The sequence below is a fragment of the Dendrobates tinctorius genome, unplaced genomic scaffold (genome assembly GCF_039654945.1).
Source record: "Dendrobates tinctorius isolate UK_male_01 unplaced genomic scaffold, ASM3965494v1 ptg000113l, whole genome shotgun sequence".
NCBI lineage: Eukaryota > Metazoa > Chordata > Amphibia > Anura > Dendrobatidae > Dendrobates > Dendrobates tinctorius.
This window is the reverse complement of record NW_027361781.1, coordinates 2,377,464-2,386,709: the sequence shown is the minus strand read 5'-3', so window position 1 is coordinate 2,386,709 and position 9,246 is coordinate 2,377,464. Positions and strand designations below refer to the sequence as shown.

General features: G+C 50.9%; 1 protein-coding gene across 3 annotated transcripts in view; it reads left to right on the top strand.

Annotated features, from left to right (window-relative positions):
* The first annotated feature begins 9 nt into the window (after positions 1-9).
* The window catches only part of ARK2N (arkadia (RNF111) N-terminal like PKA signaling regulator 2N), a 44,962-nt gene continuing 35,725 nt past the window's right edge, over positions 10-9,246 (top strand). The window contains exon 1 of one of the 3 annotated variants that reach the window (XM_073589776.1): positions 10-164. The gene's annotated coding sequence lies outside the window, so the exon portion shown is untranslated. The remainder of the gene's footprint in view (positions 165-9,246) is intronic. The other 2 variants (XM_073589777.1, XM_073589775.1) reach the window with 2 other exon arrangements.

Here is a 9,246-nt window from a genome sequence, read left to right as displayed (position 1 = left end):
AGCCCCGCCTTTCCCCTCTGCACCGGAAGTGGCTGCTGGAGAGAGGCTCGAGAGCGGCAGAGCGATGACATCTTCGCGGAGCTAAGTGTCCGGCGGAGGTGGAGGGAGATGCTTCTGGCCGGCGGTGTGCGGAGGAGTCTGCCCACTGAGTGACTCCCGAGCCGGTGAGTTGTTCCTAAGAGTGCGGGCGGCGCCAAGGCCTCAGCCGGGCGGAGAGAGGGGGAGGATGACACAGGCTGGAGGGGCCTGCAGCCCTGCACGTATGCGGTGTCCGCCCTGCCTCCATCACTGTGCAGCTGGGTGACAGCTGCTGCTCCCTGGTGTCAGCCAGTTACTGCTTGTTAAGGATTGATGCAGTGTATTGCTCCCTGGTTTCAGCCACTGCAGCCAGGCTGCTGCCATACTGCTATGGGCCAGAGGGGGGCAGTCTATTGCTCCCTGTTATCAGCCACTGTGGCCAAGGTAAAGGCTGACTATTGGACAGGTGGATGCAGTGTAGCGCCCTCTGTTATCAGCCGCGACAGCCTGGCTAGCAGCTGTTTAGTGTTCCCTGTTATCAGCCATTAGAGCCCGAGGAGAAGCAGATGTACGGACAGATGAGCGCAGCCTATTGCTCCCTGTCATCAGCCATCCACGGTCTGGTTGGATTCTTCTTTAGGATGGTGGCCGGCCCTTATCACTGGCTTGTATCGCCCATCACAGCCCATTTAATTAGATGCCTGCCCCTATCGCACCGTATGTAGATGGGTCTATATTTGGGGGTGTCCTGTAAGAATGGCTGTAACCTTTAGAAGGACGGTCATTGTCTTTCAGTTTTGGGGTACCTTCTCTACACTGTAGACTTTGCCCAGTATCCCATATGTCTGTCGATTAGTTCCCCAGTCTGCATGACCCTCACTTCTCCATTAGGCTGGTCATGCACGGCCAACATTCACTGTCTGGACAGAAACGGCCTCTACATGTGTCCTCCCATCATCACTCTCCCACAAGGACCGTACTCCAATCACAATGTTGCGGGATCTGCTCCTTGAGGAGGACGGTTCTGACAGGGCTGTGCAGAGATGTCTTCTGTTCCCAGAATTTCTTCTATTGTAATTGGCATTTAGTTCTTTGCAACAATTTTAATTGCCCCAGTAGTTAAGAAGCAAAGATGCCCTTACACGGCCTGATTAAGCTGTGTGCCCACCTTGCGTTTTCTATGCGTTTCCACTGCAGCGGAAATTCTTAAAAAACACTAATAAAACGCATCCCCATGGGATTCCGCAGTTGCTGTGCCCACGCTGTGGAATCGCATAGCGGTAAAATCCCCAGCATGTCCATTATTTCTGCGGAATCGCGGCGATTCCGTCACCATAGGATTGGATTGAAATGCTCAATTTTTGCATGTGGCTATGCCCACCATGCGTAAAGTGAGCGCTTCATGTGCGGATGGTACCCAGTGTCTGGAGGAGAGGTGACTGTCTTCCAGGCCCTGGGTACCATATTCCTGTAAAAAGTAGAATTAAAATAAAAAATTGGGATATACTTACCCTCTGTCGGCCCCCGGAGCCCTCCCGCCTCTCAGCCACGCTGCCGGCATCTTCTGTTATCAGGGATGCATTGCGCGAATGACCTGTGATGACTTAGCGGTCTCGTGTGATGCTACGTCATCAGAGGTCATTGTCGCAAGGCATCCCTGATAACAGAAGATGCCGGCAGCGTGGCTGAGAGGCGGGAGGGCTCCGGGGGCCGACAGAGGGTAAGTATATTCCGATTTTTTTTTTATTTTTAACATTCTGTCTTTTAGTATTGATGCTGCATAGGCAGCATCAATAGTAAAAAGTTGGTCACACTTGTCAAGCACTTACTTGACAAGTGTGACCAACCTGTCAATCACTTTTCCCAAGCGATGCTTCAAATCGATTGGAAAGCGCTAGCATTCTGCAAGCTAAAAACACTTGCAAAACGCCTTGTGTTTTGCGGGAAAACGCAAGCGCATTCCGCATGGGTTTTACCTACGGCAGGGAGTTGCGGAAATGCTGCGGCCATTTCCGCAGCCTTTCTGCAACGTGGGCACATGGGCTTATAGTGAACGTGTGTTCCTAGAAATGTTCTTTTCTTGATAATGTGTAATCAGGCTTTCTATCACCCAAGGAATGAGCAAATTGATCTTCTGGATACCTAAAAAAAAAAGTCGTCATTCTCGGCAGCATATTGTTCCTGTGTAAACAAGTGTGCTGCTGAGAACAAAGGCAGCCTCTGTGCCCTGTCCTGTGTAAACGAGCTGTTAAAGGGCAGTCAGTGGGCTTCTATGCCGGTTATCAGCAGCTGGTAGGCCAGTGTAAACTGTCCCTAAGGGCCCCGTTACTTTTAGTGATGCACCAGCGATCCCGACAACGATACGACCCGGTCAGGATCGCTGGTGCATCGCTAAATGGTTGCTAGTGAGCTGCCACACAGGCAGATCTCACCAGCGACGCAGCAGCGATAAGCGATCTGTTGGTTGCTGTTACCTTTCACCGCAGCGATGACTACCTCCGCCTGCGTCCATGCGTCTCTAGTCGACGCCAGCGATGAAAAAATGGCCCAGGACATTCGAGTGCGATCAGCGATATCCAGCGGGGGGGCCAGTCGCAGGTACGTGTTGCACTCAAAGCGAGATCGCTAGCGAGTTCGCTGTTGCGTCACAAAATCGGTGATGCTTTAGCGATATCGCTAGCGATTTCACTATGTGTGAAAGTCCCTTAAGACTGCAGGATCAGATGTTGTCGTCTATAGTCATAGGCCTGCAGGGGAGCTGTAAACTCAAAACGGCAACCAAGCCTTTCCGGAAAGTGGTTGCATTGGAGCAATTGAAAACAAATCTAAAGGGTAAAAGGCCAAATCTTCTTACCTCGTGAACCAGTCTGGGGACTCCTTGTAATAAGCAGAGAAGAAGGCAAAACGTATCCGAAGTGGAGGAATGAGAGAAATAGATGTGGATTATGCAATCTCAGAATTGACTGTGTAGTTGTCGGGATCATCGGGGGGGGGGGCGGGGGGGGATGGATTTATGTGGTTACTGTTTAGGACTCTGAGAGTCAAATGTGGCTCCACAACCCACTGCTGGGCACGACACATTCACAGGTTGCTCTACCGCTGCCAACTGGGAGTTGTAGTTTTATTAATAGTTGTTGGAAACCACTGGTATATGGGGTCTTTTCGCTGTTATTTGGGAGTTACTGACATTCCTACTTATTAGATTGTGGGATAATTGCCACAGGGTTCATAGAATGTTAGAGTTGGAAGGGACCTCAAGGGTCATTGTGGTTTCTGATAAATGGGAGTCTCGCCTGCCCCCTGTGTGATAAATGGGGGTCTTGCCTGCCTCTATGTGGAAAATGTGAGTCTGCTGATTGTTCCTGTACAGAATCATGCACTCCACCTCTCCTCTTGTGAGGGGGAGCTATCACCTCAATGTGCTGTTTTGGGTTACAAAGAAGGTTTGTATTCAGCTCCCCCTTATGACGATTCCCACAGGTGTTTTCGTGCTCCCTATTTCTTCACATCACAGGGGTCCGACTGTATTGATCACACTTATGGCAGATCTTGCATAGTGCAGCCATGGTGCAATTTTTTTTCTCCCAGTACTCCATACACCTACTGGCCCTTTTGGGGATGTGACATTAGACCAGTCTCAGTGTGGGGGGGATGGTTGCGTTAATGGTGTCTGTAGTGATCGCCACCTGGAGGTGACGACAAAAACTCCTATGATTTCTACAAGTGGGCAAGTCCTATCAGCCACTACAGTAAAGTAAATGTCTTTGGCTCTGGCGGCCCCGTATGTCATCCCTGTGGGGGGCCGCTCTGCTATATTGCAGCTATAAATAGAATTTCCCACATTTGCAGACATTTTGGCCTCAGCTTAACATCACATGTACCAGGAGCTATCACATCTCAAAATAGGAAACCAAGCAGATTAGCTAATTGAGCCGCGGCCGCTTCACTCTGAGCATCGACTGCTATGAAAATCTCCTCGCTGAATGTTTTATAAAGGAAGCGCTGGGAGGAGTGGAGCGCTGTGATGTCCCTCTGGCTGTGAAGTTTCTGTATCTGGAGTGTATTTATTTCATGAAACCCTGCGCTGTAACCTTAGGTCTCTTCTCGCGTTCCCACTAGGCCTAAATGCAGTATCTTGTAGTCACAGCTGCCAGGGGAGGAGGGCACCCTGCCTGTGATACACACAAAGGAGCCGCTCCGGGTACAGACCTGGGTACATGAATATTGCAGGAGATCCTCAGATTGCGCAGCTCGGTGAAAACTGTACTGTAAACCCCCAAAATTCAGGGGTGAAGCAAATTAACCTCGTTGCATCCTCCAACCATGTCATCCTCCAAGGTCCGGAGAGCTGTGATCTAGAATGTTTTCAAGAGTGTACCCAATGACTATTACACACAGGTAATATCTATATTAACCCCATCTACTCCAATGTGGCCTTCAGTAGAGGGTGTTGGGACCTCTGCTGCACTGTGTATATTCTGACATAGCATGGTCTTGTTATCACAGGACCTTTGGAGGACTCAGAGCAACGAGCGGCCCTTGAATCTAAAGGTACTGTCATACTTAGCGATGCACCAGCGATCCCGACCAGCGATATTACGCTGTCAGGATCGCTGGTGCATCGCTAAGTGGTCGCTAGTGAGCTGCCACATAGGCAGATCTCACCAGCGACATAGCAGCGGTTGGGGGTCGTTACTTACCTGTCAGACGAGGCGATCCTGACGTCCTCCCGCCCGCATCCACATGTCGCTCATCGGCGCCACAGGAAGCTCAGCAGGAAGCTGACGACGAGAAACGGCCCAGGCCGTTCTCGCGCGATCAGCGATAATCAGCGGGGGAGCCGGTCGGAGGTAAGTATCACACATAGCGATATCGCTAGCAATATCGCTGCTGCGTCACAAAACCAGTGACGTTATAGCGATATTGCTAGCGATATCGCTTAGGCTGAGTTCACACGTGGCGTTTTTTTCGCGGCCGCGCGATTTTGCCACAAAAAATAAGCATCCCATGCATTCCTGTGGGATTTCGCAATGCTGTGCTAATGCTGCGGTTTTTACTGTGGTGGAATCGCTTTGCGGTAAAAAACGCAGCATGCTCATTTATTTTGCGGAATCGCGGCGATCCCGCACCCATAGGAATGCATTGTTCCGCTTACTTCCCGCATGTGGCTGTGCACACCATGCAAAAAGTAAGCAGAACATTTGCGGATGGTACCCACGGTCCGGAGGAGAGGAGACTGTCCTCCGGGCTTTAGGTACCATATCCCTGTAAAAAAAAATAGAATTTAAAATAAAAAATATTGTTATTCTCACCTTCCGACGACCAGCGCAGCCTTCCCGCCTCTCTCCACGCTCCCGTTCCCAGTAAGCCTTTGCGAGCGATGACGTACGTTCTCGCGGGATCGTGAAGTCACGCGGTCATTCGCGCGACGTCATCGCGAATTATCGCGAGACGTCACGATCCCGCGAGAACGTACGTCATCGCGGGCATTTTCGCAAAGGATTACTGGGAACGGCAGCGTGGAGAGAGGCGGGAAGGCTGCGCGGGACGTCGGAAGGTGAGAATAACACCATTTTTAATTTTTTTTTTTTTAATTTTTTTACATTTTATCTTTTACTACTGATGCCGCATAGGCGGCCTCAGTAGTAAAAAGTTGGTCACACTCATCAAACACTATGTTTGACGAGTGTGACCAACCAGTCAATCAGTTCTCCAAGCGATGCTACAGCTAATTACGCTTGCAAAATGCTAGTTTTTCCGCGGGAAAATCGCGGGAATTTAAAATGCGATTTTCCCGCGGAATGGAATTCCGGAACTCTCGCGGTAACTTCCGCGAGAGTTCCGCCACGTGTGAACTTATCCTTAAGCCCCCGTTACACACAGCGAGATCGCTAGCAATATCGCTGAAACGTCACAGGTTTTTTGACGCAGCAGCGATATTGCTAGCGATTTCGCTATGTCTGATACTTACCTGCTACCGGCTCCCCCGCTGGTTATCACTGCTTGCGCGAGAACGTCCTGGACCATTTCTCGTCGGGCGTTTCCTGTGGCGCCGACGAGCGACGCATGGACGCGGGCGGGAGGACGTCAGGATCGCCTCGTCTGACAGGTAAGTAGCGACCCCCGACCGCTGCTATGTCGCTGGTGAGATCTGCCTGTGTGGCAGCTCACTAGCGACCACTTAGCGATGCACCAGCGATCCATATCGTTGTCGGGATCGCTGGTGCATCGCTTAGTGTAACGGTACCCTTAGTGTGACAGGCCCTTAAAGAAAAGTGGCGCACAGCTAGATTACTTGGCTGTGTCCGCCCAATGTAGCGTCGCGTGATCACCATGTTGCGCTTTAGAAACCTCCACTGTCGACAAAAAATGGTCTAGGGGAAATCAGTACATGGAAGCTGGAGAGGAGGGGGATGCAGCTGCAGGTTCTCTCATGTCTCTCACCAACTTAGGACCCTTCTTTGATTCTTGAACAGGGCGACTGTTGAGTGGTGCTCAGTAGCGATGAGCGAATGGTGGTGTCACTCGTGTGCTAATAGAGTATGTTCGGCGTGCTCGAATACTGTGTTCGAGTCGCCGTGGCTGTTAGGCGCACAAGCGCTGATAACGCCTTATCCGACCACGCTCGGTCATCCCTGCTGCTCAGTAAACCAGTGTGTCAATATTCCCAAACCAGGAATCTTAAGGGCCCGTAACACTAAGTGAGATCGTTAGCGATATCGCTAAAACGTCACCGATTTTGTGACGCAGCAGCGATATTGCTAGCAATATCGCTATGTGTGATACTTACCTCCGTCCCGCTGATTATCGCTGATCACGCGAGAATGGCCTGGGCCCGTTTCTCGTCGGCCGCTTCCTGCTGGTGCCGACGAGCGACGCGTGGACGCGGGCGGGAGGATGTCTTCGTCGCCGCATCTGACAGGTAAGTAACGACCGACGACCGCTGCTATGTCGCTGCTGAGATCTGCCTGTGTGACAGCTCACTAGCGATCACTTAGCGATGCACCAGCGATCCTGACCGGGTCGTTTCGTTGTCGGGATCGCTGGTGCATCGCTAAATGTGACGGTGATTAACAAATGATCATTGGTAAAGCTTCTTAAAGGGGTTTTCCCACGGCCCAGGGGAGGCCATCCATATGATACCTTAGGGTACCGTCACACTTGGCGACACACCAGCTATCCTGACAACGAATCGACCTGGTAGGGATCGCTGGTGCGTCGCTACGAGGTCGCTGGTGAGATGTCAAACAGTCAGATCTCAATAGCGACGCAGCAACGATATGGAACGATACGACGGTCGTTGGGACCCTGTCTCTCAGACCTGTAGTATTGAGGTCGTTCGTTGTCACTGTCAAACACAGCGATGCATGCTGGCCAGCGGTACACCAGCAATCAAAAAATGGCCCAGGACATTCGAGCACGATCAGCAATATTGCAGCAGGGGCCCGATCGCCACTATGTGTCACACGTAGCGAGATCGCTGTTGCATCACAAAATCGGTGACGCAGCAGCGATCTCGCTATGTGAGACGGGGGCTTTATTCTAGAGTCAGTTCTCCGTGCTGTCCCTCTCTCCGATCACAGTAGTTGATACATGCAGGTCCCGCACCGCCTGTAGATATGGCTGAAACAATCACTCCTATTCAGAAGGCCGTTTACTCAGCCCGTCTTCAGTGAGCAGTAGCTTTGGTGATGTGTGAATAGTTTGGGGGGGGTCAGGCCCATGATCTGGTGACCACCCGCAGGGATCTCAAGCTTCATTTCTGCATGTAATGGAGCACGAGCCCTTTACATAAGGTGACTGCTGTGCGCGGAGCGTGTCGGCACACATTCATCCGCCCTGTCTCAGCCTGTCACCACGTTTCTGCTTGTTACCGAGCGAGCAGAACCCACATCTGTCACCGGATGACTCATTTCCCCAAGGAGATATTCATCTCTGGTTCTATTTGTCGGCAACATGTGCCGGATAATGCAAACGGCACCGCCGCGCACCCTGCGTCACCAGCCTGCTATTTGCTCCACAACCGGCTGGTTAGAAGATGCCATTACCTGTAGAGTAACCATAGAGCTGTGGGGGAACTGCATTGTAGGACACCCTCCAAGGCAAATCCTGTAATGTATGGACGTAGGCGCGGGGAAGAAAGTGAAGTCGTCTATTATAAGGATAGGGCTGTATGTGACAGTGAAAGAATACAGCAGGCTGAAGGGTCTCCAGCAGCACTGTGGGGGTCCCTCCAATGTCGCCTAATCTGTATTATTGTGATCTGTTGCCCCTTAAATGTTATGTCATGAAGATCTATTTTTCATTGCTCATCGTCTCCCCGGCTCTGCATTAAGCAGCATTTGACCACATTCACTTGGACGGGCCACACTGCTGCTCCATGCACATCAGCCGGCTGCAGAGCCGCCGGACAGGACGCCAAAAGTAAAGGGGACGCTGCACTTACGCCCCTTCATTCTCAGGAGTTGATGAGGAGTCTCTAATCGGTTTGATGGGAGCAGTCTGACATAAGAGCTGTAACAGAGATAAAGCATCCAGTGTGCTACAAGAGGACCACATACAATGAAACATTGTAACAAACTGCAGCTGTGTCATGAATAGTCTGACAAAATGGCAATAATGAATGTGTCCATTCACTGACGGCAGGTAGCGATCTATGATCATACTTTGCATATCAATTGTTCATAATTTCGTTTTTTTTTCTTTATAACCATTTTCTATTTACAGCGACAGACATCCCTTTAAGTGTTAGACCGTAACTTATTTTGCAGAATTAAAGTGTTAGTCCCACAATGAATTTCCTAGATTACCAGATAAGCCAATTGCAAAACGTCCCCCCTTTTGGAATACCCAGTTATCAGCTGCGTTCTGTAGTTAGAGGTTGTCCTCTAATTTTACATTGATGACCTAACCTTAGGATAGGTCATCAATGTCTGATCAGCTGGGGTCCGGCACCCCCACCCATCAGCTGTTATCAGTGATGTCGGTGTCCGCCAGCCGGAAGTACTCGCTTGCGGAGCCAGCCGTTGTAATGGCCGAGGATTGGAACATTCGCCTCCTATTGATGTGACTAGGAGGTGGATGTACAGTACCAAACCTCGGCCACTATCAGAAGACTGAGCACCTCCGCAAGTGAGTGTTTCTAGCCCCCTACACTGATGACGGCTGATCAGTGGGGGTGCCAGGTGTTAGTCCCCGGCCGATCAGACACTGATGACCTATCCTAAG